We start from the raw sequence: 25776 nt of genomic DNA, 5'->3' as shown, positions 1-25776 counted from the left end.
TTCCTGGGCCAAAACTGTCACGGGCACACACTCCCACAATAAATCAAGCAACAGCAGGAATGTGTAGGATAAGCTTTTACTGGTATCAAAGCAAAGTCAATGGAAATTTTAACACCTTGAAATTGTCAGTCCATAAATCATAGTCGGGGGCCAAGTCCAATAAGGGTCAATGCCAGGGGAGGGGTGAGTTGCCAGTCCCGTAGTCCAGGGGGTTCTGAAGACGCACAAGTTGATAGTCAGGCACAGGGTCAAGAACACAGGAGCAATCAGGAACAAGGTGCACAAAGCAAGGAGCTGGAACTGCACACTAAAGCAGTTGTCACGCCCTCGAGCTCCGACAGCGAGGAGGAAGGGGAAGCTGTCAACTTTCCTGCCGATTCAGGAGTGTCTGAGGGGCAGAGCCCGGCTGTCAGCGTTCATGAAACGGCTGTGGTAGATCCAACTAGATTTAGAGCAGGCACGGCAACCTGAGTCAGCAGAAGGCGTGAGGGACCAATCGGAAGAACAACTATGCAATGAAACACTGACACCACAACAACGCAGGCGCACTAAACGCAGGACGCAATTAGAATCTATTAGAAGAAGCAAACGCCTCTTGCTGAAGGCTGATAAGCCGTGAATTATTGCCAGCTGGGAGCTATCGGTTTCCACTATAAATCCTGTCACCAGCCATCTACTCCTTGCTGAAAAACAACGTACATCATTCAGTCAACAGCGTTCAGCCAAGCCGTGAACTTCCCTGGCATTTGGCCAGACTTTGACAGTGGTCAGTTGAAACCAGCATGGTACAGAGTGAGCGGTACTGAATTTATACCTCTTCAATGTTAATTGCCAGGTGAAGCCAATTAAGGCCCCACCTGCCTTTGGAGTTACAGATTCAGAAGCTTCAGAAGCAGTCAAACAGCTGCTTCTTCTCTGTACAAAATGCTGCTCCTTTCTTTGGTCACTCCGACGCTCCATGTAGCTCACTGGTCTGCTGCTTGGTCCTGGCTCCTCTGCATCTGAAGAGGGCAATGGCTCCCCAGCGACCTCCTGCTGTTCTATAATAGGTGAGTTCTCTATCCGTGAGCTTCCTCCTCAGTGTCCTGTAGCAGGACCGCATCAAGGCACTGTGGATCAGGGCAGCTCCTCCTCAGAATCTTCTGAATCTGACCACTGCCTGACAAAAACATTAAGTTACAGTTCTGCACATGCATTGCTGAGAGCTGTGAGACAGAAAGCTTCTTGAGTCCAAAGAAAATGCTCATAGAACAGCCTGAACTCAGAAGCAACAGAACTGGAGGTTGCTGAACCTGCCGTTAAATTTTGAAACTGTGAATTGCATCGCAGACATGCATCTAACTGCGGTCTGGCAGCCTAAGGTTTCCTGGGTCATGGCAGGCCACGCAGAGGCCCATTGATCAGGTGGGCATTCTCCAAAATGGCCATTGTGCCGAAGGGGAAAGGCTGAAGAGAGGCCAAATAGTGGCCAAATGCCGATTTCTTAAATAAGGGAGGCCGGTGGGAGGGTACCTTCATGCACACACACACCCCACCTCAAACAACTCCCCCAGAGGGTGAGCTTCAAACTGAAGGTTCATAATAGAGTTTGGTGAGGGAAACCTCAGGTCAGTTTTGCTGCAAAACCACATTTTCACACATTCAGACATACACGGAATCCAACCTCTGCTCCATTTAACTCCAGTTCCGCATTACACGTAAATTTATTTATTTATTTATTTATTATTAAAACTTTTATACCGCCCTTCCAAAAGGCTCAGGGTGGTTTACATTAAAACACCTTAAAATCAGTTAATAATTAAAATAAAAATTATAAAACATAACAATGATTAACAATTAAAAACATCATAAAACTACAATTAAACAATCAAAACAATTTAAAAACAAATTTTATAAAAAGCTGAGAAAGCCTGGCTGAAGAGATGTGTTTTCAGGTGTTTTCTGAAAATTGCCAGAGATGGGGAGGATCGTATCTCAGCAGGGAGCGCATTCCACAATCTCGGGGCAGAAGCCGAAAAGGCCCGTCTCTGTGTAGCCACCAAATGAGTTGGTGGCAACTGGAGACGGACCTCCTCAAGTGACCTCAGCAGCCAGTGGGGCTCATAGCGAAGAAGACGCTCTCTTAGATACCCAGGGCCTAAGCCGTTTAGGGCTTTATAAGTAATAACTAGCACTTTGTATTTTGCCCGGAAACCTACTGACAGCCAGTGTAACTCCATCAACAAAGGAGTAATGTGGTCTCTCCGAGATGACCCAGAGACCAACCTAGCTGCCGCATTCTGGACCAACTGAAGTTTCCGGACTACGTAGAAGCCCCACGTAGAGCGCATTACAGAAGTCCAGTCTGGAGGTTACCAACAAATGTACCACTGTTTTGAGGTCACTGATCTCGAGAAATGGGTGCAGCTGGCGTATCAGCCGAAGCTGATAGAAGGCACTCCTGGCCACCGCCTCAGCCTGAGAAACCAAGGAGAGACGTTGATCCAGAAGTACTCCCAGACTGCGAACCTGTTCCTTTTGGGGAAGTGTGACCCCGTCTAGAACAGGCAGATCAAAATCGTCTCTAGAGTTCTGACGCCGCACAATAAGTACATCCGTCTTATCTGGATTCAGCTTCAGTTTATTCTCCCTCATCCAGCCCATTACTGCTTCCAGGCAGGCATTTAGGGAGGATATGCCAACTCCTGAAGAAGTTGACATGGAGAAGTAGATCTGGGTGTCATCAGCATACTGGTAACACCCAGCTCCAAATCCCCTGATGATCTCTCCCAGCAGTTTCATGTAGATGTTAAAAAGCATTGGAGAGAGTATGGAGCCTTGAGGAACACCATACCTAAGCTCAGATTTTGAAGAGCAACAATCTCCAATCGACACCATCTGGAATCTGTCCGAGATGTAGGAGTGGAACCACTGAAAAACAGTGACTCCCACCCCCAACCCCCTCAGACGTTCCAGAAGGATACTATGGTCGATAGTATCGAAAGCCGCCGAGAGATCCAAGAGAACCAACAGAGTCACACTTCCTCTGTCCATTGCCAATTGGAGATCATCCATCAGGCCGACCAAGGCAGTCTCCACCCCATAGCCCGTCTGAAAACCATTTTGAAATGGGTCTAGATAATCAGTTTCCTCCAAGACCGCCTGGAGCTGAGAGGCCACCACCCTCTCAATTACCTTGCCCAGCCATGGGAGATTGGAAACTGGCCTATAATTGCTCAACTCTGAGGAATCTAACACAGGCTTCTTTAGAAGAGGTCTAATAATTGCCTCCTTAAGACAAGGAGGCATCCTGCCCTCCCTCAGAGAAGCATTTATGATTTCTACCAGGCCGCCTACAACAGCCTCCCTGCTAGATAGAACAAGCCATGTTGGACAAGGGTCAAGAGGACAAGTGGTAGGCCTCACCGCTCCAAGCAGCTTGTCCACATCGTCAGGAGTCACAAACTGAAATTGATCCAGCCGAATCGTATAAGAGGAGTTGTCGGACACCTCCAGTTCAGACATCAGATTAATTGTGGAGTCTCCATCTAGGTCGGCCCGAATCCGAGAGATTTTGTCTGCGAAAAATTCATTAAACACACCACAGCGGGTAACTGATGCCTCCAAATTCTGGTTCAAGGGAGAGGGAGCAGATACTAGTCCCCTGACAACCCTGAACAACTCCGCTGGACGTGAACTCGCAGAGGCAATACGGGCAGAAAAGAACCGCTTCTTTGCTGCACGTATCGCCTGAGCATAGATCTTTAAATGTGCTCCATGTCGTAATCTGTCGGATTCGAGTCGAGTTTTTCTCCACTTGCGCTCCAGTCGCCTACCTTGCTGCTTCAGCCCCCGTAGATCTTCCGTATACCAAGGGGCCAATTTTGAAGCAGGTCGGAGGGGACGCTTAGGAGCAATCGTGTCTACTGCCCTGGTGAGCAAGTTGTTCCAGTTTTCAACCAGGGCATCAACAGGATCACCTGCAGAGCCAACATTAAATCCCTCCAAGGCTTCTTGGAATCCTACCGGATCCAGTAACCTCTTCGGGCGGACCATTCTAATAGGCCCCTCGCCCCTGCGGAGGTGGGAAGTGGTTGTAAGTCCAACCTTAACCAGATGGTGGTCTGTCCATGACAACGGGGAGATCGAAGGTGTCCCCACCCACGGAGCACCACCCTGATCAGAATAAAAGACCAAATCAAGCGTGTGACCTGCAATATGCATCGATCCAGAGACCGCTTGGGATAGGCCCATAGTCGTCATGGCCGCTATGAACTCCTGAGCTGCCCCGGACAAATTGGTCCCAAAATGAACATTGAAGTCCCCAGCACTAAAAGTCTGGGAGACTCCAACACAAGTTCCGCGACCAAGTCCGTGAGCTCAGTAAGGGATTCCGTTGGGCAGCGGGGCGATCGGTACACCAACAGAAGTCCCAATCTATCCCTGGTCCCCAAACTCAAGTACACATATTCGATATAGTCCGATACCCTAACAGGGACCCTGGTAAGGGAGATGTTATCCTTATAGACCACAGCCACTCCATCTCCCCGCCCACGTCCCCTCACCTGCTCCTCTACAGAATATCCTGGCGGGAGAAGCTGGGACCAAACTGGACCACTAGCCTCCCCCAACCAAGTCTCAGTAATACACATCAGGTCGGCCACTTCATCCATGATCAAATCATGGATGAGTTCTGATTTATTTTGGACCGACCTGGCATTGCAGAGAAGCAAGGTAAGGTTATGTGGGATGTTGGCAGTGCTCCCCGAGATCAAAGAGCTGACAGGAGAGCCGGAAAGGGGGACAGCTATTAGATTTCTGACCACCCTTCCCCCGGAACAGCCTGCTGACCTGCCAGTGTTTCTTCTTCTATTCCCCACCACCACAGGAATAGCTGCCCCACAGGGGCGTAGCAAGGTTGGAGTGGGCCCAGAGACAAGATTTTAAAATGCCCCCCCCCCCCCAAAGTCCAGGGCCTCCGCACACCCCAGGCCCCCAAGGATTTAAGTCTGATATTCCAAAATAAGTATGCTGCCTGCAAATACATTTCACTGAATACACACACACACGTCACAATATATAGTGATATACATTGAGTACTATACATTTGTATTACTTTTAATGCCTAGAACACACTAGAAAGATGAATTATTAAAATTGGCCCCTCGCTGCAGATTAGCAAAGGAGACTTTCAACCATGCAGGGTGAACCTATGTTTGTTTTCCCAGAATTCTGAACAAATTCAGTCAAGTTTGATTGCAGGAGATTTTTCACAGGAGGCTTTTAAAGCCCTTTAAGACACATCTCCTCTAGAATGGAGGTGCTGCATTCACATGTTGGCCAGATTTACCCTGAAGTCCCTGCAAGTTATTGGGGAGCAGTTCACACACAAGAAAAATAAAATAAAAGCACCACACATGCTTCACAGTTCTCACTCAGACCTTCTGGGTTGCAAATCAACTTGAACATAAGTGCATTTATAAATGAATGAATGAATGAATAAAATTAATAAAATACTGTTCCAGAAGTTTTTGCAATTTTCTGCCATGAAACAAGCCACTTATAGGACTTTTTAGATAGTTTTTTTTAAGTCAGCAAATTTTCCAAGCTGTTTCAAAATAAATATTCAGAGACTTCTTGGTCCCCCCCCCCCAATATCCAAGCCCTATGGCAAGCAGATCCCTATATATGTGGGGGGGGGGGGGGGGCGGGAAAGGTAACCACAAAAAGGAGTTCACACTCTACCTGGCAAATGCTGGTCTGGGTTAAGCAGGGCAGCAAGGGGTCTTCTGCTGCACAGAACACTCTGGCTGCCTCCTCCTTCCTGGCTTGCTTGGGCCCTACTCGAGTTCAGGCTTCACTGCGGCCTACACGAGGCCTCCGTGGAAGCCCCGCCCACCCACCGATCAGCTGAGAGGCGGGAGAAAAGGAGCTCTTTGCAGCTTGTCTGCTGCTTCGATTGCGGGCCAGCAGAACAAGCAGGAGAGACGGCAAAGAGGGCAAGTGGCTGAGGGGCTATGGGGCTGGGCAGGGGGCAATGGGGAGTCACATGAGGTGCCTCTGGGGGGGCCCTCCAGGCAGTGGGGCCCCCAGACAACTGTCTCCCCTTGCCCTATCATTGTTACGCGCCTGCTGCCCCACCTTCAACGAAGGCACTCCCTGGCTCCCGATCTCCAGACAAACCCACACACATTACAACTTCAACCCAACCTCAGCACAACCTAAAACTGATTAAACAGAAGCCTCCCTCTATACAAATGGTTGGACAAAGTGTCCAGCTCTCGCCCTCGTTTCTCCCCCGAGGTGGCTCCCCCAATGGGGCAACCCCCTTTGGTGTCGCCCCTTCGGTGGCGACCCCGCCGGTGGTGGGCCCACCACCACTGGGAGTCTTCCTATATAGGCTGAGCAGTAAGCTCAGCAGGTGGAACCAGGAAAAAACTGCCCACTCACCCTTACAACCCCAGTCCTGCAAAGCCTCTCCACAAGCAGTCCTGGGGGAAGCAGATGGCAACCAGGGAGGGCAGAAGAGAAGAGGCAAACACCCCAGTCTCACACCCTGGGGGAGATGGAATCCTCTTCTCCTCTTCTCCAGCAGGCTTCTCAAATGAAGCCACAGGTTTATTTTAGATTCACATAAGTCAGACTAGAGAGGCCTAGTTTTCTTCTTGGAATCCTATGCAAAACCTGGCATGGTTTAGCCTCATATCTAACCAGTTACAACTACAGCAAAACACAAACTGACTGGCAGCAGCCAACTACACTGACCAGCAGTGCTTCTCCAAGGTTTCAGGCAGCCCTGCCTGGAAATGCCAGGGATTGAACCTGGGATCTTCTGCATCTCTACATATCTCTACCACTGAGCTACAGCCCCATCCCTTGAGCCCCAGAGTCCCATTCATCTCAGTGTGTCAGGATAACATATTACCTGGTTGCTTCTATGACCCTATGGAGTCTGGAGAAGGACATGGAATCTCTCCTTTGGGGCTTTCATTCCCTTCAGGGGGCAGCAGGGATGAGAAGAGACCAGGCTGCTTGGATCCCAGTGGGGTTGAGAGGGCAAGGCAGGAAGAGCTAAAAACAAACAAACAACTTCCAGGGAGACAGCTAGGCTGGGTGGAGCAGGAAAGAGAAAGCAAGGTCAGGAAGGGGGTGGTGCTGGAAGTAGGCTTTAAGCCCTGTCAGCTCTGCACTCAGGCATTTAAAGACAAGGCAGCCAATGATGAGGGGCTTTTCTGAGTATGGGAGCCGGGAGTTCTCCAGAAGAGGAAACTGGCTGAATGTAGCAAGCCAGGAAGAGGACTCAGGTGACAAACTAACCTGCTCCCCTGGTTATTCTTGAGGCTGACCTTTTTGTGTATTTTTACCCAGTCATTTTGAAGTTTAAGAAGGGCCAGGAACCCACCTGGTCCCCTGGGAGTCTGACACAGTGAAAGGAGCAGCTCTTACCATGAAAAGCACATGTGTATCAGCTTTCTCCATTGAAATAATTGGGGAAGCCCTGAAGACAGAGGAGCTCCGTGCGCACATTGGGACCCCTGAAGCTATAAACACATGCTGGATTGGAGGGAGAGAACTCCGTGGGTTTCTTATGGGCACTGTAGAAGCTTTCCTTGGGATGACCTTATGCAAGGCCCTACTACAAACATGAGCAGCGTAGTTAGTTTAAATATATTACTTCCATTTTATGAGAAACACTGTAACAATGGGAGCAACTTGAGAAAAGAAGAAGCCATAAAACACATTAACGGTAGCACATGTCCTGTTAATTAAAAGAATTGATACACTAAAGCAATTTTTGCAACATTAATTAAATCCCTGTTTGATTTAACCTATGTGGGCCAATCAAATACAATCCAAACCAACTTATCACCTGCTTGTCAGGAGAAGTAAATTGAACTCTTTATGGGGCATTGAGATAGGTCAGCAGGCACAATTTTTTTTCCTTTTGCCTTCACCCACTTTTCACAAGCACTAGAAGAAAGAGGGCAACTGTCAATCCAGCAGTGTGGCAATCATTACAGGTTTGCAGTGAAGCAGAAAAATGCTGTAATAAACAGGTCCTGCTGCCTTCTATCACTCCATTCATCCTACACTTGAAGTGCTCGGGCCTTCTGGCCTTGCTGAGCGTTAAATCCCCATCCAGCTGTTTGACCCTATTACGAGAACATGATAGGCACCCCTGTCACATGAAATGGCTGCAACAGTCTGATGCACCGAATCTATCTTTCCGACAGGTAAACCTATGGATAATTTATTTTTATGTGGTTTCAAAGTATGTTGACAGCAATCAGGTTCTGTCTATACAAAGCAAGTGGTGTTTTTTGTTTTCTTTTTTTGTTTTTTTGTTTCAAGATGAGCCATTTTACTGCAGAAAATACACTGTTAATGAACATGTGGTACAAGTATTGCACTAATGCTGATTGACCACTTTTAACACACCGTCTTTTCATATGACCTCCAGACCATAAAGCCATAATGCAGCCTCAGCATGTGCACTATTAAAATCAATGTCCAATATTGTAAATCCGAGTATCCCTGCTTGGTCAGATCCTCCTTCGATACTATTCACTTAAAACCACCAAGGGATAACTTCCTTATATCTGATTTAAATATATGAAGTAGTGTGCAACATTAATGAATATTGACATTTCACATTAATTTGATAAATACAATTTCCTTTTTGCCGCATAGCAGTATTAAACTAATTATAGCCTGCCTATGCTTTTGGGGCATATGAAATGTTTCAGTCTGGTGTGGAATCTTCTCCTGAGCTTAAATTAATAAAATACAATAAAAAGTATTAATTACTTGTTAGTTATTCAATGTAACATTTTAAACCTTGACGCCTCACTAAAGTAACTACACACTCAAACATATACCTGGCTCCAAAATAGATTAAGCAGAGCCTTTTCAACACAAATACAGTGGTATGTCTTGAAACCAAATGACTTCCAAGTCACCCTCTTGATTGCTGTTTGACCGTACCTTTACAATGTGTGCCATTTAAGCCTACAGAATCCAATCAATGTGTCAGTTAAATTGCTACTCATCTGTCGAGATTAAGCGTTCGACTATTACCTCAGATTTAGTAGAAGTCTTAGATACTGGCACATTTCACTGGAGCCATTAGTAACACCTGGAATCATTCACATTAGTTTAAGATCTGGCACCATAAATTTCCAGCCATTAATGATTATTCTGACTCCTCAGGATAAATGGCTTAACGTTTTTGATAATGAAAATATACATTCTGCAGTAGTTCTTTCTTAAACCCACATTACCTTTGTAATGTACTTCATGGCTGATAGTAACAGACTGTGTCATAACTCTTGCAAGGATTTTTAGGGTGCTATAAAGGATTTGAGGCCTGTTGTGCTATTAATTTCCTCAGATCTGATGGGATATTTATTTTCTTGTTTATATCCCAAACCTGAAGGAATGGTATTAATTGAATACGCTTATAATTGGAGCTTAATGAAATCATAGAGATGTCTTTTTAAAACTTTGGCTGCTTCTGCTTTTGGTTGTTGTATGGAGTACATATTTTTCACTCCTGCAGCATCTTCAGCAACAAACTTCTACTGGATATTATCAAAATAACGGGGGGGGGAAATATCACAGTGAGAGCAGTGTGTGTCAGATTAGTTATAGCTGAGAGAGATTATTTAAATATCTCAAATAAATCTTTTCATTCCCAGCACATTCATCTCTTTTAAGTGCTCATTAAGGTGGGGTGTGACAGTTCTGGAAAATGAAACACTAATTCTTTTTCTCTGAAGCTTGAGTCGAACATTCCCAAGGGCAGCTATAGTTTAGGTGTATTACAGGACTAGGGCAGCCTGATATTCCTCTTCTGCATCTCATTCCAAAAGTGCCATTTTTCTGTTGCCACTGTTCTTCTTGTTCATATTCCTATGATCTATTAGAGCTGTGGAAAACAGATGTCAGTTTGTGGCGCTTGATAAACGTTCAGTGGAACTTGGCTGTGAGTACCCTAACTCATTTCAGGTCAGTGTAATTTGCAATCAGTCTTGTCTTGGGCTGATTTAGACCAAGACTTCCAAAGACAGATACACAGCAAAGGATAGATCTGTGGCTTCAAAGACACTTTCCCAAGTGCAGTTAAAGAACTGATCAAGCAAGCATGTCTAAACAGGGATATTGTTATTACAGTACTGCTAAGATGTAATCAATATATACACTTGGGTCTTATCGTAGAGGCATTCACATTTTGAGAGATTTTCAGTATTTCCTTAAACAATGAAGACTCATAAAACAATGCATGTCAAGTCTTTCATGAAATAAGAAATTTTGATTGCTGCCGGTTAAGGAAAGTGTGATTTCCACTCTTTAATTGTAGTTAATTTTTTTAACTGTTTGGTGAATAATTCCGTCATTTAATGTTTTAATAAATCATCAGTTACATTAAAATATTTGATGAAATGATGAAGATATTCATTGAATTTTGTGCTGATCCATTTAGGAGTGCTAAGCTTGTGAAGGAAGACTTACGTGCACACCCTTAGCTAGATGGGAAATCTTGCAGGCAAACAACTGCTGCATACATGATTCCTGACCTCAGTTGGGAATGCCATTTCAGATTTCCATGAATGAAGGTAAGAGATTTCAGCAGTGGGCAAGACATATTCAAGCTCCTCCCCACACAAAAACTTGTAATTTATTTAAAGAGCATACCTTTTTATGTGTCTCAGTCACCAGAGATGTCGGCCCTTTTGAGCAATAATCCCATGTGGTCCAACACATTGTCATGGATATTGAGAATGAAATCACCCCTTCTTCCCTTTAATCATTTAATTCAGCTCTGGCCTACAAATGGATGACTTCCTTACCTGTAACCTATCCTCTGAAAAATTCCAGGATGTTTTTCTGATGTAGGTAGTTATCTATCTGTTCTCTGTTCCTCAAACTAAAGATTAGTGAATGAACTCATATCTACATGAAAGATAGTAATTATGTATTTGAATTATAGTAACAACAGATTGAAGGAGGAGCAACAAATGAGTTTATAGAAAACTACTTCTATAGAATATTTTTCTATTAAGAAAGTACTGGAATGCTGACATTGTTTTAAGTTCTGATTTCTGTTTAGTCATGAGAAATTTTAGAATAAAAAAGGAGTTTATTCAGATAGATGTTAAGTTGCTTTTAGCTCATCACCTAATTCTTTTTCAGCTTAACAGAAGCTGTGGTAAAGTTTTGAATTTAATAGTAAAGCTCCTTGGAAATACTTTTCATATAAAGCCCTTTGGAATCAGTCCTGCTTGATAGCTTATGCTTTGTCCATGTTCTATGTTTTATAATGTTTATTGTGAAAAATTATAGAAGTAAATTCAAATCTTAATAGAAGCTTTGTCTCTTGAGGTTGGTTTTTTTAAAAAATTGTCAAAACAATATCGTATGTGAACCTGGACTTCTGTAGCGCTGTATTGTCTGGGGGTGGGGATTTCATACTTCTTTGTTGGCAGAATACCTTGAGACTGATCTAAACACTAAGGATGTTAAAAGCTCCTATTAGCAACAGTCTGTGACAACATTGTTATTATTATTACTACTACTACTACTACTACTACTATTATTATTACATTTTATATCTCGCTCTTTCTCCAAGGAGCCCAGAGTGGTATACTACATACTTAGGTTTCTCCTGACAACAAACCTGTGAAGTAGGTTAGGCGGAGAGAGAAATGACTGGCCCAGAGTCACCCAGCAACAGAGGCGTAACTATAGGGGGGGCAGGGGGGGCACGTGCCCCGGGCGCCATCTTTTCTGGTCACATGGGGGGCGCCGACATGACAAATTTTTTTTTAAAAAAAATTTAAAATTTTTTGTTAATACAAATGTTTCCTGCTCAGTGCAGCAGCGCTGCAGCAGTCAAGGGAGCGCGTAGGCAGCCAATCCCCCACGAGCGGTCCCTTCCGCGCCGCCCACGCCCCCCCATTGCTTTGCTGGCGCCTGGCGGCCAGTCAGTGGCCTGGCTTGGCGGCAGCGGTGGGCGCTTGTGAGGAAAAACCTAAGTATAATGTAGTATGTTGTGGCGCGGGGGGCACCATTTCAGTGCTTGCCCCGGGCGCCATTTTCCCTAGTTATGCCTCTGCCCAGCAAGTATCATGGCTGAATGGGGATTTGAACCCGGGTCTCCCCGGTCCTAGTCCAGCACTCCAACCACTACACCATGATAAGGGTAAGCTTGCCATCCTTCCAAGGATTGACCTGGAGCCTCCAGAAATTGGCATCAATCTCCAAGTGAACTTTTGAAAGTGATCTGGAGATTTGAATGGATTGATATTGGGGGGGAAATATGGGGCAGGGGAAAATCTCCAGGAATATCTTCAATCAGAATTAACAACTCTAAATAAGGGAGATAACGCAATACACCTGAAATATATGCCATGATTAAGTGCTGAATAGGCCTATGCAAAGTTGGATAGGTAAAATTTGACATGGTGCAATTTTACCCAAATTGAAGGTGCTCCGAGAGAGTTCGAACCTGAACTTGCACAGCCAAGTTCGGATTGGACTTTTCCGATCCTCTTTGAGAAAAATTAAAGCTTCCAGAGCTCCAAATAGTAGCAAGACTCTGCTTTTCTTTTCTTTTTAGTGATCATGGCCAGGGGGATATTTCCTGCCCTCTGTCTGCCTGGCTGTGCAAATCCCCCCCTTTAAAAACATTTTGTAAAGTGTTTTGCCCATTGTGACTCATAAGCAGCTGATTTCCAGGATACTCCTGGCATTCTCTGATGTTTCAGCACTTCCTTGCTATTCTCTGGTGTTATGTGTTACTTTTATCCCAGGTTCCAGTGAGTATCCATGTTTCCTTGAAAAAGAAATTCAGATTTGTCCAACTCTGACCCTAGTCCCTACCCTGAGCCTGACCCCAATCCCAACCCCAACCCTAACTTCGATCCCGATTCCAACCCCAAAGTTCAGAAGGGTCCAAAGAACCCCATACCAACATTTGTAGGGTCGGATCATATCAGGTTGGATCAGATTCTGACTTTTATGTTCGTGCACAGGCCTAGTTCTGAATGGAGAAGAGAACTATTCACCACTCCATAAACTGAATCTTCAGTTAATGAATAGCCTTAGAATCACTGTTTTAAAGTAATTAAATAATGTTGATGCAAGTATGTTAACCTCATTGCATTGTCAATTCAGCTTCTTTTAAGTGACAAGTTCGGCTTCTCAGTCCAACTTTACTTAAGGTAACTAAATTGGGACCTTTCTTCTGTCTATATAATGCACCATACCACACACATAGACACAAACTCACATGAAGGGAATGCCATTAAGCACACTTCAAAGTAACATGCCAATGTGAATATGGCCTTATAACTGCTTATGCTGGCATGGTAAATGCAGAAATTCATTTCTGAAGCTTATAGAACTAGTGTTTCCAGAGGTCATTTCTAAAAGTTTTAGTAAACTCTATGGAATTGTGAAGAATATTTGGGTTTTTTATAGAATAGTTCTCTAAAACTTGGTCACATTTTCTTCTTTACTTGACTGAATTTTAGTTACAAGAATGTGATAGTGCTGTCAAATTATACCAGACTTTCTGTCTAAACACAGACTCATGAATGCAAGAGCATCCTTGAAGAGTTCCTTAGATATTTGGCTTGGCATTCTTCTGTATATCATTAGTTTTTCCATAATTTCCATCGAGGTTGTTTTAGTACACAGGTAGTTAATAAGGAAGTCTTATGTCCTTTGATTAATTTCTACTGCACCAAATCTATGCATTTAGTGCTAATTTTAAAAAGCAGCAATGATTTCTCTTTACAAAAAATACTCTCTCTGGCCCATGTTATTTTCCTACATCATTTGAACTGAGTACTGAAGGTGCTAGGTACAATTATGTACCTCACAAGGAAAAAATATCTTATTTGCAGGGGCACAGTTGCATCAACACAAATTAAAGGGCCAATAAAGAAACAAAATCATATCAGGAATATCTTTGATTAATCTGTGTCAAGGGTTCAGGGTTGTATCAGAGTGCTCATCCTATCTTTGGAGTAACTGCTGACCTGAACCAATTGTGAAGCTCTATCTCTGACCTGAATAGTCCCTAGAAATGTAGAGTTGGGTATAATGTACTTGAATTGCTTTCATAGCTACATAAATAAATTTCCCTGAAGTGTCATTGCCCTCACCTTTAGCCATGTACCTTACAAGGTGGAATCCCACCATTTGCCATAAAAGACTGTTGTATATTACCCATTGATTGGTTTTTTTTGAGATATTGCTTGTGAAAAACTTCTCTCCCACAAGCACAGAAAGCATTTCTTTCTATACCATTCAATAAGGTAGTAGTATTTTCTACCTAAAAAGACCTACAAAGGTATGCATGAACAAGATCCCGTTACTTCCACTGAAATCTGTAACTCTTACCCATGGTGTTTGAGCTTATTATCACCACACAAATAAATCTATTTACATAAGTGGTATAACAAGATTAATCTGGACTAACCTGAATGGACTGAACAGACTTTCTTTATTAACTGGCTACAGACTCAGCGGCTTAGTGTAGTCCACATACTGAATTAGAAGAGGAGAGCCTTCTCAGTAGCTGCACCTTGGCTGCTTAACTTCTTAACAAGAGACACCCACCATACCTCTTCTGTGTTAGTTAATATCAGTTACTATCAGGCAAAAACCTTACATTTTAAATAGTCTTTTGACATTTAGACCATCTTTTATCTGCTGCCTGTCTCTGGGTGTGTGTGTGTGTGTGTGTGTGTGTGTGTGTGTGTGTGTGTGTGTGTGAGAGAGAGAGAGAGAGAGAGAGAGAGAGAGAGAGAGAGAGAGAGAATTGGTTATATATATATTTTTAGACACCTTGAACAGTTTTAATAAAAGACAGCATATAATTTTAATCAAATAACTGATACCTATCTGAACAGCATTATGGATGTCATCCTAACACTGTGCCTGTGCAAACAAAGAAAACATGTGTGCTGCACTAGCATTCATACTTCTAAAGTGAAGGTGCCCACATGCAGGGATGAATTTTGCTGATCAAACCTTTCTCCAGAAGTGCTCCATGCAACCTGGAAGTAGGTCCCTGAGGACTGTGCAACCCTCAGGGACCTACTTTCAAGTTACACAGAGCACTTCTGGGGAAAGGTGAGATCAGCGAAAATTTTTATTTATTAATTTATTATTAAAACTTTTATACCACCCTTCCAAAAGGCTCAGGGCAGTTTACATTAAAATTAACCCCAACACACATGAGCACCCAAACATCAGAAGCACAGATGCTAGCACAATACACATGCTTTATTTGCTTGCACAGATGCAGCATTAGTTAGGTTGTTGACTTAAACAGGAACATAGGAAGCTGCCATATACTGAGTCATACCATTGGTCTATCTAGCTCAGTATTGTCTACACAGGTTGGCAGTGGCTTCTCCCAGGTTTCAGGCAGGAATCTCTCTCAGCCCTACCTTGAAGAAGCCAGGGAGGGAACTTGGAACCTTCTGCTCTTCCCAGAGTGGCTCCATCCCCTATGAGGAATATCTTACAGTGCTCACATGTGTTCTCCCATTCAAATGCAACCAGGGTGGACCCTGTTTAGACAGGGGGACAAGTAATGCTTGCTACCACAAGACTGTATGTTAAACCTTCTCATGCTAGACACATTGCCACTCATTAGCAAAGGTCCATCTGGTGGAATATCTAATTTGATTCTAAGAAGGCATAAGATGGAATATATAATTTGATTCTAAGAAAGTACAAGCTGCCTGCCATATAAACAAGAACTAGGCCTGAGGTTGAAGTTTTTGAATCCAGCAATTATCTGCAAGTTCATTGGTTTTTCTGAGGCCAGTGAGGCTCAAAGCCTCAGGAACCTTTGTAGGTTTTCCATCAAAATGTTGCTAAATTCCAGGGGGGTGGATGTGGCATCTTATCTAAGGTGGCAGAAGTGGTGTTGTGGCGACATTTTTCTATGAACCACTTTGTAAAAGCCACCCTCTCTGCAAGCAGTAGTATTGAAGAAGTGCTGCTTATCCTTCAGCCAGCACTATTTTCCTTCCTGGAATGTACTGGGGAAGGATGCAACATCATAATTTATTAAGGCTTCAGACCCTTACAAGGGGTTAGTTCCACTGCAATCAATGGGACTTGCTTCTGAGAAAGTTTGCTTAGGTTTGTGTTACACAAGATCTAATTATTGCCCCAACACTTCTTTGTGCACGGTTTATGCTGTATCAGCAGAAATGAAGCTGCACAAGTTCATGTGACAAATAGAGCAAATGCTGCACTAGAACAAGGATGGAGGCATCAGAGTAAGCAAGGAAAATCTATTGTAGAAATTGGAAACTAATCCAAATCCTTCTTGGCAAATCTGCTTATTTAATATGTTCATTTAAATTCATTTCACAGTCAAGGAAAATGAGATTTAAAAACATGTTTATTAATGTAAGTTGTGGGGGTGGGGGGAGGGTGGGGGGAATAAATCCACTGGCTTTTCATCCCAGGAGAGCTTGAAGTGTGTGAACCTGAAGAGTAGTCACTTGTCAAATGTTAAATCAAATGTAAGCAAAGTTGCGTGGTCCACCAATAAACAGCTGAAGCCCTTGCCCAGTACAAAGGGATATAATTTTTGTTTTTGTTTTCTTTGATTTTTATCTGTACAAGTACCAAACAGGGCTTCTTTCAGCCACAGCCAATTTGCCCAAACTTCAAGAGGCCATCTTCATGCCTTCCCACTCAACCAGAATCAGATGCACACACAGCAAGGTAAAGTACCAGATCAGTTTATTCTAGTTCTCCATTCATTCATGGTCACAATGCTGTTCTATGACACATAGTTTCAAAAGATTCCATGTAATTGATTCCACAATTTGGCTGTGAAGAAGTAATTCACTGAGAGGGTTTTGGTTTGTTTGTTTGTTTGTTTGTTTGGAAAAGTCTTGATTTCATTGGATGTTCTCTACTTTCTATATTACTCCAGTTTATTCCTGCCGAGTCCAGCAGGTGATCTTTCTCCAGCTGATTGCTATTATATTTGTTGGCTGGCAGTAGTAATTATTTATCTCACAGAGTGCTTGGTGAAGCACAGAAATCAGACAAAACACTTATAACACAACATTTGTAGCAGTGAGTGGGGGGAAATTAATGCAGCAGTTGGAAGGCAATCTTGTCTGCTGGGCTGCTGCAAAAACTGCTAGTGATGTTGCCAGAGCAGCCCCATTTGGGCTCAAAGCCTCTGTTTTGAGCAAGCAAGACTGTCACGTACAATAAGGGCTTGTGACTTGAGAATAACTGACCTGGGACGGCAGCCAGTATGTTGCATTTTAATAAAATATTACTTGGACAGGCAGCAAAGGTCCCAGCTCTGAATGGACCAACCTGACCACAGCCTAATGCAATCAAATCCAACCGTGTCCCAGATGGTTTGCTCATCAAAGGCACCCATCTACTTCTGTTTCCCATGAACTAAAAGCATTTTGCCTATTCAGATTCCACAGTCCCTTATCTGGAAACCTAGCACATTCACCTCTGTCCTTGCACCACCCAAAACACCCCTTCAGAAACCTCTCCTGTCTTTGGTTGCCTTAGTTTTGACCCCTAACTTTGCTCTTGGAATCCTGAATTTAGTCTTTCTTCTTTTGAGTGCAAGATGGAAGACACACATTAATTCTTTTCAGATTTTTTAAAAAATGCCACTGTATAGTGGTACAAACGGGTTGGACGTCCCAAAGGTTATTACTTTTCAAGCCCTGAACAGCTTGGCTACCTTAGAGAGAGTCTCCTTCTGTATGATCCCCATCATACTTTGAGGTCATCTGGAGAGGCCCATCTCCAGTTATCACCAGTATGTCTGGTGGCCACTTGGAACCTGTCCTTCTCTGTAGCTGCTCCTGGCCTATGGAATGTACTCCCGGGAAATTTCCACAGTTTAGGTTTGCTGTTGGCCTGTGAGAGAGCCCTAAAGACTTACTTGTTTGGCCTGGCCTTCCACAGTTTTAAAATTGTTTTTAAATATTTTAAACTGGTTTTAAATTGTGTTTAAAAAATTAATATTGTTTTAAGTAGTGTGTTTTAAATGATGTTTGTTTTTATGTTTTTTTAAACTAGTTGTACACCATCCAGAGCCTCTGGATGGGTCAGTTTATAAAAAACTTACAAACAAACAAACAAACAAACAATACCTCTGATCCATCATTCACCCTCACACCCCACCATTCATTCTTAGAGAGAGGTATTAGAGAGGTATTTGTATAAATGATGAAGCATCCTATCCATGTAAGCTATCTCTTTCCATAAACACAGAGAGCACTTTTACAGTGCTATTGAGTGAGTTGCTTTGGTTTTCCCTCTATCCCAAGCATGTTGTGCACTTGGGATAGTGCCTACCCTACAAGCTGAGAAGTCTAGTCCTGACAAGGGAGTTAAAGACTGGTTTGCTCCAAAGCTGCTGCAGTGGTTGCTACCAGTGGCCAGGTGCTGAGGGGACATGACCTTGAGGAAGATAGTTGTGTGCCATAAATCCATCCCCACAGAATTCAGCAGACTCAGACAACTGGTACAGGAATGTGAGAATGGCAGCTTTTTCTTTTTGCACCTCTAGCCCTTGTGTTTGCCAATTGCTTGGCCTTTAAAAGAGACTAAGACAAATTAATGGAATACAGGTCTATCAGTGGCTACTAGTCTGGTGGCTATAGTCCACCTTCAGCCTCAGAGGCAACATGCCTTTAAATACCAATTGTAGGGGAGCAACAGCAAAAGAGAGAGAGGGCATGCCCTCATCAAGAGGTTTCTTCTTTGAACCATTCCAAGAGAAGCCTGTGGGCTTCTCAGAGGCATCTAATGGGCCACTGTGTGAAACAGGATGCTGGACTAGATTGGGCAAGCAGAAATATACGTAGCATTCCAAATGTGGCCACACCAATGATCTATATAAAGCCCTTACTATACTGGCTGTTCTGTTTTAATCCTTTTCGTAATAATCCCTAGCATGGAATTTGCCTTTTTCACTGCTGCCACTCACTGAGTGGATGTTTTAATTGAGCTATCCACCATAACTCCCTTATCTCCTTCCTCTTTCCCCGCTCTATAATTTGAATTTAGACATTTTTGCCCCATTGTTCTCAGCCACAGCTTAATGCAGAGGAGGTAACGGCCTACGGCGGCAAAATCTGAGGAGCAGCTCCTCAAATTTTGCTGCGCCCCCTCTGTCTCAGGAGGTGAGAGGAAAGTCTCCCCCTTTTACTTATTTTTTTAAAAAGCTGCAGTGGCAATAGCTGCTGAGGGGAGCGGTGGCAACTGAGCAAGAGGAAGGTTTCCCCTTTTGCCCCAAAAAGATCACTGCTGAGGGCGGTGGGAAGGGGCGCAGTGGCAGCAGCTGCTTGTAGGGACAGGGGTGAGGAGGGGAGAATGCCTCTTTCTTTTACCTCTAAAAAGCCAGCTGTTCTGCAGGCTGTGGACCAGGTCTTTCCTCCTCCCCACTTCCAAAGTGAATGCATACATGAGGCAGGCAGTAGGATGGATGATGCAGCAAGTAGAGACTCCTAGAGAGAGCACAGGAGGGGGACACTGCATGGGAAGATACTCTTCCCTCCCCCAAAGGATCCTTTGCATTTTCTAACATTAGCATTACTTCCACCCAGGAACCGGGTGGGTGCTTAGTGCAGGTTGGTGGCAGACAGCAGGAGAGGGAGGTTGCGGAAGGCCCAGAGACAGAATCTTCAGATTTGGAGGGGCTGGAGGTTGTGAAGGATCCTCATCCTCCTGGTCCAGCTTTTGCATAGGGGAGCTGCTTCTCCCAACCCACCCACCCCACACCCGCCCTGCTCACACATCCATAGCTTCAGCTTCTGCAGACCTGAAGAAAGACTTGCAGGACAATGATCTGACAGGAAGATGTTTCCTTTCTGGACAGGATTATCCAAGGGGTTAAACACTCCCCCACCAAAGAGATTTGCATGAAAGAGGGACTATGCATTGGGACACACACACCTGTGCTTCCTGCACAGTCCCAACCCCTTGAAAAAACATGACCTTGGAGATTCCCACACATTTGGTATCTGGAGAAAACAAAGGGCATGTGGGGTGCAGGGGATTGTGGTCCTTTCTCCTCCCCCCAATTGAGCTCATCTACCGCCTGCACAGCAGCAGGCTATTATTATTATTATTTCTTGTTTACACAGTCAGACAGGTGTTATTGACTGGTTTGTTTTATCCAGACATCGAGTCCTTCCCAAGGACCTGGAATGGCTGAATTTTATTGTCAGTTGTTATAGATATTGTCGCAGAATATAGGCTGTTCCCAGTAAAGCTCCTTTTTGTAACTGGCTGGTGGTGATTTCTGTGGCCCCTATGGTGTTGAGGTGCTCTTCAAGGTCTTTTGGAAATGTACCCAGGGCGCCAATGACCACTGGGATTATTTTGGTCTTTTTCTGCCAGAGCCTTTCAATTTCAATTTGTAGATCTTTGTATTTGGTGATTTTTTCTATTTCTTTTTCTTCTATTCTGCTATCCCCTGGTATTGCTATGTTGATTATTTTGACTTGTTTTTCTTTCTTCTCGACTACAGTTATATCTGGTGTATTGTGTGGCAGATGTTTGTCTGTTTGTAGTCGGAAGTCCCATAAGATTTTTACATCTTCATTTTCTTCAACTTTTTCAATTTTATGGTCCCACCAATTTTTGGCTACAGGTAGCTTGTATTTTTTGCAGATGTTCCAGTGTATCATCCCTGCTACCTTGTCATGCCTTTGTTTGTAGTCAGTCTGTGTGATCTTTTTACAACAGCTGATTAGGTGGTCCACGGTTTCATCTGCTTCTTTACAAAGGCAGCACTTGCTGTTTGTTGTGGATTTTTCGACTTTTGCTCTTATTGCATTTGTTCTTAGTGCCTGTTCTTGTGCAGCCAGTATTAAACCCTCTGTTCCTTTCTTCAAGTAACCATTCTTAAGCCATTGCCAGGTCTTGGTGATGTTGTTTCTAAACATTTTAGTTTCCATGTGTGAGGCAATGAATCGAAGGCTTTCTTGTAGTCAATCCATGCAACACTTAGATTGGTTTTTCTTCACTTGCAGTTTTCTAAAATCATTTTGTCAATCAGCAGCTGGTCTTTTGTGCCTCTGGTGTTCGGGCAATTTCCTTTTTGTTCAACTGGGAGCTGTTTGTTAGTTAATAAGTGTTGCATCACTTTATCTGCTATTATTCCAGTTAATAATTTGAACATGGTTGGCAGGCAGGTTATCGGTCTATAATTACTTGGAACTGCACCTTTTGCTGGGTCTTTCATTATGAGATGAGTTTTCCCAGTTGTTAGCCATTGTTCAATATCACCTCCTTGCAAAATGTGATTGAACTGTTTGGATAGTTGTTTATGAAGGTGTTTAAGCCAAAAGCCGTGCAGTTCATCGTCGCCTGGCACAGTTCAATTTTTAATTTTCTTTGCTCTTTCACTTATTAATTCTGGTGTTATTATTAGATCTTGCATTTGTTGGTTACATTTTTTGACCTCTTACATCCAGCCTGCTTTTTTATTATAATCTATTGGATTGTCCCATAATTTCCCTCAGAATTGCACTGTTTCTTCTTTATTTGGTGTTTCTAGGTTTCTTGCAGTTTCTCCTTCTATGCTTTGGTAGAAACGTCTCTGATTCGACTGGAATTGGAGATTCTGCCTGTGTTGTGTAGTTCTGGCTTCATACCTGCTAATCTTCTTTGATACTGCTGTTATTTGCTGCTTTATTATTTCCAGGACTTCTCTAATTTTCCCTGAATCTAGGTGGTATTTTTGGATCAGATACTATTTGGTGTTTTCATTCTTCAGCTTCTTGTCTTTCATATCTTTCAGTATACTAGCATCTGGTCTAAGCCTGGAGATTTTATTTTCTAATCTAATCTTCCATTTAGGTGATGTACTGCTTTCCTTTTTTACAGATCCACTGATCTTATATCTGAACTCTTGTGTTGTTATTGTTGCTGCACTGTACATTAGTTGGTTTGTTTCTTGCAAATTCTTGGTTGCTATTTCTGCAAGTGCATCATTGACATCTTTTAATGCCTGAGCAAGTTGTTTTTTGGCAACTGTTTTTAGAGCTGGAAGTCGAACCCTGGTGGTTGTTTGGTTCATGTGCTCAGTTATTTTTTGCTTTAGTTCTTGTTGCTTTTCTGTTAAACGGCATTTGGGTTTTTGAGGTGAAGGCAAATGGGCAGTTGCCTGGTTTTGATTTTGAAACAGTTCCTGTGAAGTAGGGTCAACTGAGAGAGAAGTGACTGGCCCAGAGTCACCTAGCAAGTATCATGGCTGAATGGGGATTTGAATTCAGGTCTCCCTGGTCCTAGTAAAGCACTCTAACCACTACACCACACTGGCTCTTTAGAGCTAAAAGAAAGAGGCCACTCTCCCCTCCTCGCCCTCCACCCTCCCTGCAACCAACCGCCGCTACCCTGCCTCATCCCACTGCCCTCGCGCCGATCTTTAGGGTGCAAAAGGGGAAACTTTCCCCTCACCCAGTCACCCCCCCTCCCTGCAGCAGCTACTGCCACTGTTGTTTTCTTAAAAAATTAAAATAATTGGTGGGGGACTTTCATCTCACCCCCCACTCCCCACAGTACTGCCACCGCACAGCAGCTGCTTTGTTTTTTAAGGGTGGCAAATTCTTTTTACCTATAAGCGGCAAAAAGGTTAATCCACCCCTGACTGTTCTTACTTGACACATACTTAAAGCAATGAAGCCCACTCAGTTACCATTTTGTTGCCAGTTCACCTAGTTGGAAGAGATTGTTTAGAAGCTTGCTTGGATTTTCACCATCCTGAATAATTTGGTGTCACCTATGGCCTTCTCCTTGTTTATCCTTGTTGGTACACTTGTAGAAGTTGTCATTGGACATCATAAGGAAACAAGGAGCCCGTTCTCATGATCAGTGAGAAAGGGCTCCAACCTGCAGGGCTAAAATGCTTACTTCTCTGGCAGACTATCGAGGGCTCCTTCCTGGGCATGTGGATCACCTGTCACAGATTATTGCCAGCTACAGCCAGCATCATGGAGGGTCAGGGGCTGGGCTGTGTGTTCCCTTCCCAGCCCCCGGAACTCCTAGAATGTACTGCGCGCAAGTCCCAGGAACTCCTCTCAGCACTGGCTGGGAGGCTACTCGAGTGTAGGTGCCAAGTGCAGCCATGCAGCGCCAACACATGAGCAGTTAGCCTGGGTTAAGGCACCCTTGCACCAAGAACCTGGGCTAAGCAGCAGGCTCCCTAAGCTGGTTTGCTGCTGTACCACCTCTCGGAGCTGTGCAGCTCCCAGCAGTTCACACGAGCAGTTCACATGAGCAGTTCACATAAGCAAAATTGAGCTGGGCTTCCTTAGCCTGCACATGTGAATAGCCCCAAGCTGTTGAATGCATAGTAGACATGATAAAGAAGGCATCAGGATTCAAGCTGGTTCATTAAAACAAATGACGTTATAAGATACAAAAAGAAATGACCTAGTAGGATATATTCCTAAGAAAAATAATTACCATTTCTCAAACTAACTAATAAGCTGAAAAGGTTAAAAATAAACAGGGTTAGTAGAACAGCAAGTCTGCATATTTTCTTGTGCCTCCTGTTCAGACAAACTTGAAGTGAGTAACAATAACAATACTTGCATCATCTTTAGAAATTAACAAAATGCAGAAATTAACAAAATGCACAGGAGGAAGCTGCCTAAAACAGATGAGTTGATATGTGCTCAATAAAAACTGCTATAATATGGTAACACTCATGTTGTAATTAATAATACTTGGCAGGCAAGGACATAGATCTTGAACAGTTAGTTCGCTTTGGAAGCAAAATCAACACAGGTAGAGGTCTTGCACTTTCACAGTCCTTTGCAGGAAAATCATTTTGCTCTTTTCTTTTGGCAATGAACATGTAAGAATTTAAGACAGAATTGGATTGCCTGGTCCAGTCCATCACTCATGAGGAGAATACTGCAAAGTGACAGAAGAATTGACACTCCTGGAAATGTCATCAGTACATAGTGCTGAGAGTAATTTCACTCCAAGAAGTGTGGCTCCACAAGCTCAGAAAACCTGACTTGGTGTAATTAAATATTAGATGCTATCCTGTGGGTCGAAAAATGAGCAATTCAGAATTAATTTGGATGTTTTTTAAATTAATGATGATATTAAAATATTAGAATGATACAAAAATAATTATCAGAATACTGTGTTCTATGAACTGGTCAGGAAAGTGGTGGGGGGAACCCCAGTTAGGAAACAGATAGTTTGGAGTAGCTGCTAAAGCTAATCAACTGTCCTGAGCCATTTTGGAAGGGCAGTATACAAATCAAATAAATAAATAATAAATAAAGATAGTTGTGCCATCAAGTCGGTGATGGTTGTCTTTAGTAGAATCCCTGTGGTTGTCTTTAGTAGAATCCAGGAGGGGTTTACCATTGCCTCGTCCCGTGCAGTATGAGATGATGCCTTTCAGCATCTTCCTATATCCCTGCTGCCCGATATCGGTGTTTCCCATAGTCTTGGAAACATACCGGCGGGGATTTGAACCAGCAACCTCGTGCTCCCTAGGCAAGTTACTTCCCTGCTGCATCATTAGATGATTTGGAGTAGGTACTAATACTGCATGCTAATACTGCATAATTAAAGCTGAGCACCAGGGATATGCAAACCAAATAATACTGAATAACCCATAGAAAAGCTCTAAGAAGAAGAAGACAGCTAATTCAGTGAATTACTCGGGACACATGCCTCTGAATATTTAGGAGTGTGAAAGCCAAAATGAGGCTAGAAGGTAAGTGTCAGAAAGAATGTCCAAATCTTACAGGAGACTTTGTGCCAGTTGTCATCTGGATTTATGTTTTGATCTGAGCATATTAACTAAAGAATAAGTTCTATTGGTGCTCAATGAAAGCCAAAGCACATGTTGAGCAAAACCACATGGTAGAGTTCTTCCTGGACCATGCAGTTTCAAATTCCAGAGTAGGGACTGTACTTTTTAATGTTCCTTTAATGAATCAGAGAAAAAGATTCTAGCATAGCCCTCTCCCAGATGTGCTAGTTTTCCATGTGTAGGGATCAGAGGGTTTTTTAATGTGGGAATAACATCCTGCAATCCAAAATATTATGGTTCAGGAAGAACTCCACTTTATGCCATTCTCACGGCAATGTTGCTCTTATGTGGGTATTGTTATAAAAGGGTGTTGTTATAAAAGGCTGCTATGCAAACCTCGGATGATAGGGGCTCAACACCATGAGGACTGGGTTGTGCCATATCTGTAAGGTATCCACCACAGTGTTATCACTGAGGCGGTCAAGAGGTGGAACAGTTATGTGCACCCTAGTTACATGAATCTCCTGACCTTTTGGTAGGGGTGTGTATGAACCATTCAATGTTGAAATGGTTTGCATTGATCCAGGCTCATTCGGCAGTTCAATTGTGAACCAAACTGGGGCCGGTTCTGTCCATGATCTAACTGGATCAAGCCCAGTTCAATATAAACCAGTTCAACATCAAAGGGTGGGGTACAGTGGCAGGGGCATGGCAAGAAAGGTTGTTTAATGTTCTTACCAGCTCTCACCACCACTCACTGTCCCCCAGTAAAGCCAAATCACCTCCAGAATAGCCACTTAAAACAGGCCGCCCATGCCTGTTTAAACAACCTTTCTCGCCACTCCCCCACTACCCTTTGGTGGATCCCCCCACCCCTTTACTTGTAAAGGGGAATCCTCACTGGATTCCTTTTTACAAATATTGCCTCCCAAACTGCTGAACCAGTTTGATTGAATGGACTGGACTGGCTGGTCAGTTTG

At 43.5% G+C, this 25776-nt stretch overlaps 1 long non-coding RNA gene across 1 annotated transcript; it reads left to right on the top strand.

The window, feature by feature from the left end:
* The first annotated feature begins 10466 nt into the window (after positions 1–10466).
* LOC128352488 (uncharacterized) lies at positions 10467–24069 on the top strand. Its single transcript, XR_008320443.1, has 3 exons — positions 10467–10595; positions 16639–16740; positions 23881–24069. It is a non-coding gene; the product is annotated as an uncharacterized LOC128352488 (long non-coding RNA).
* The last annotated feature ends 1707 nt before the right edge of the window (positions 24070–25776 follow it).

Source organism: Hemicordylus capensis, chromosome 3 (genome assembly GCF_027244095.1).
Source record: "Hemicordylus capensis ecotype Gifberg chromosome 3, rHemCap1.1.pri, whole genome shotgun sequence".
NCBI lineage: Eukaryota > Metazoa > Chordata > Lepidosauria > Squamata > Cordylidae > Hemicordylus > Hemicordylus capensis.
The sequence above is the reverse complement of the archived record's forward strand: the minus strand, read 5'-3'. Positions and strand labels throughout refer to the sequence as shown.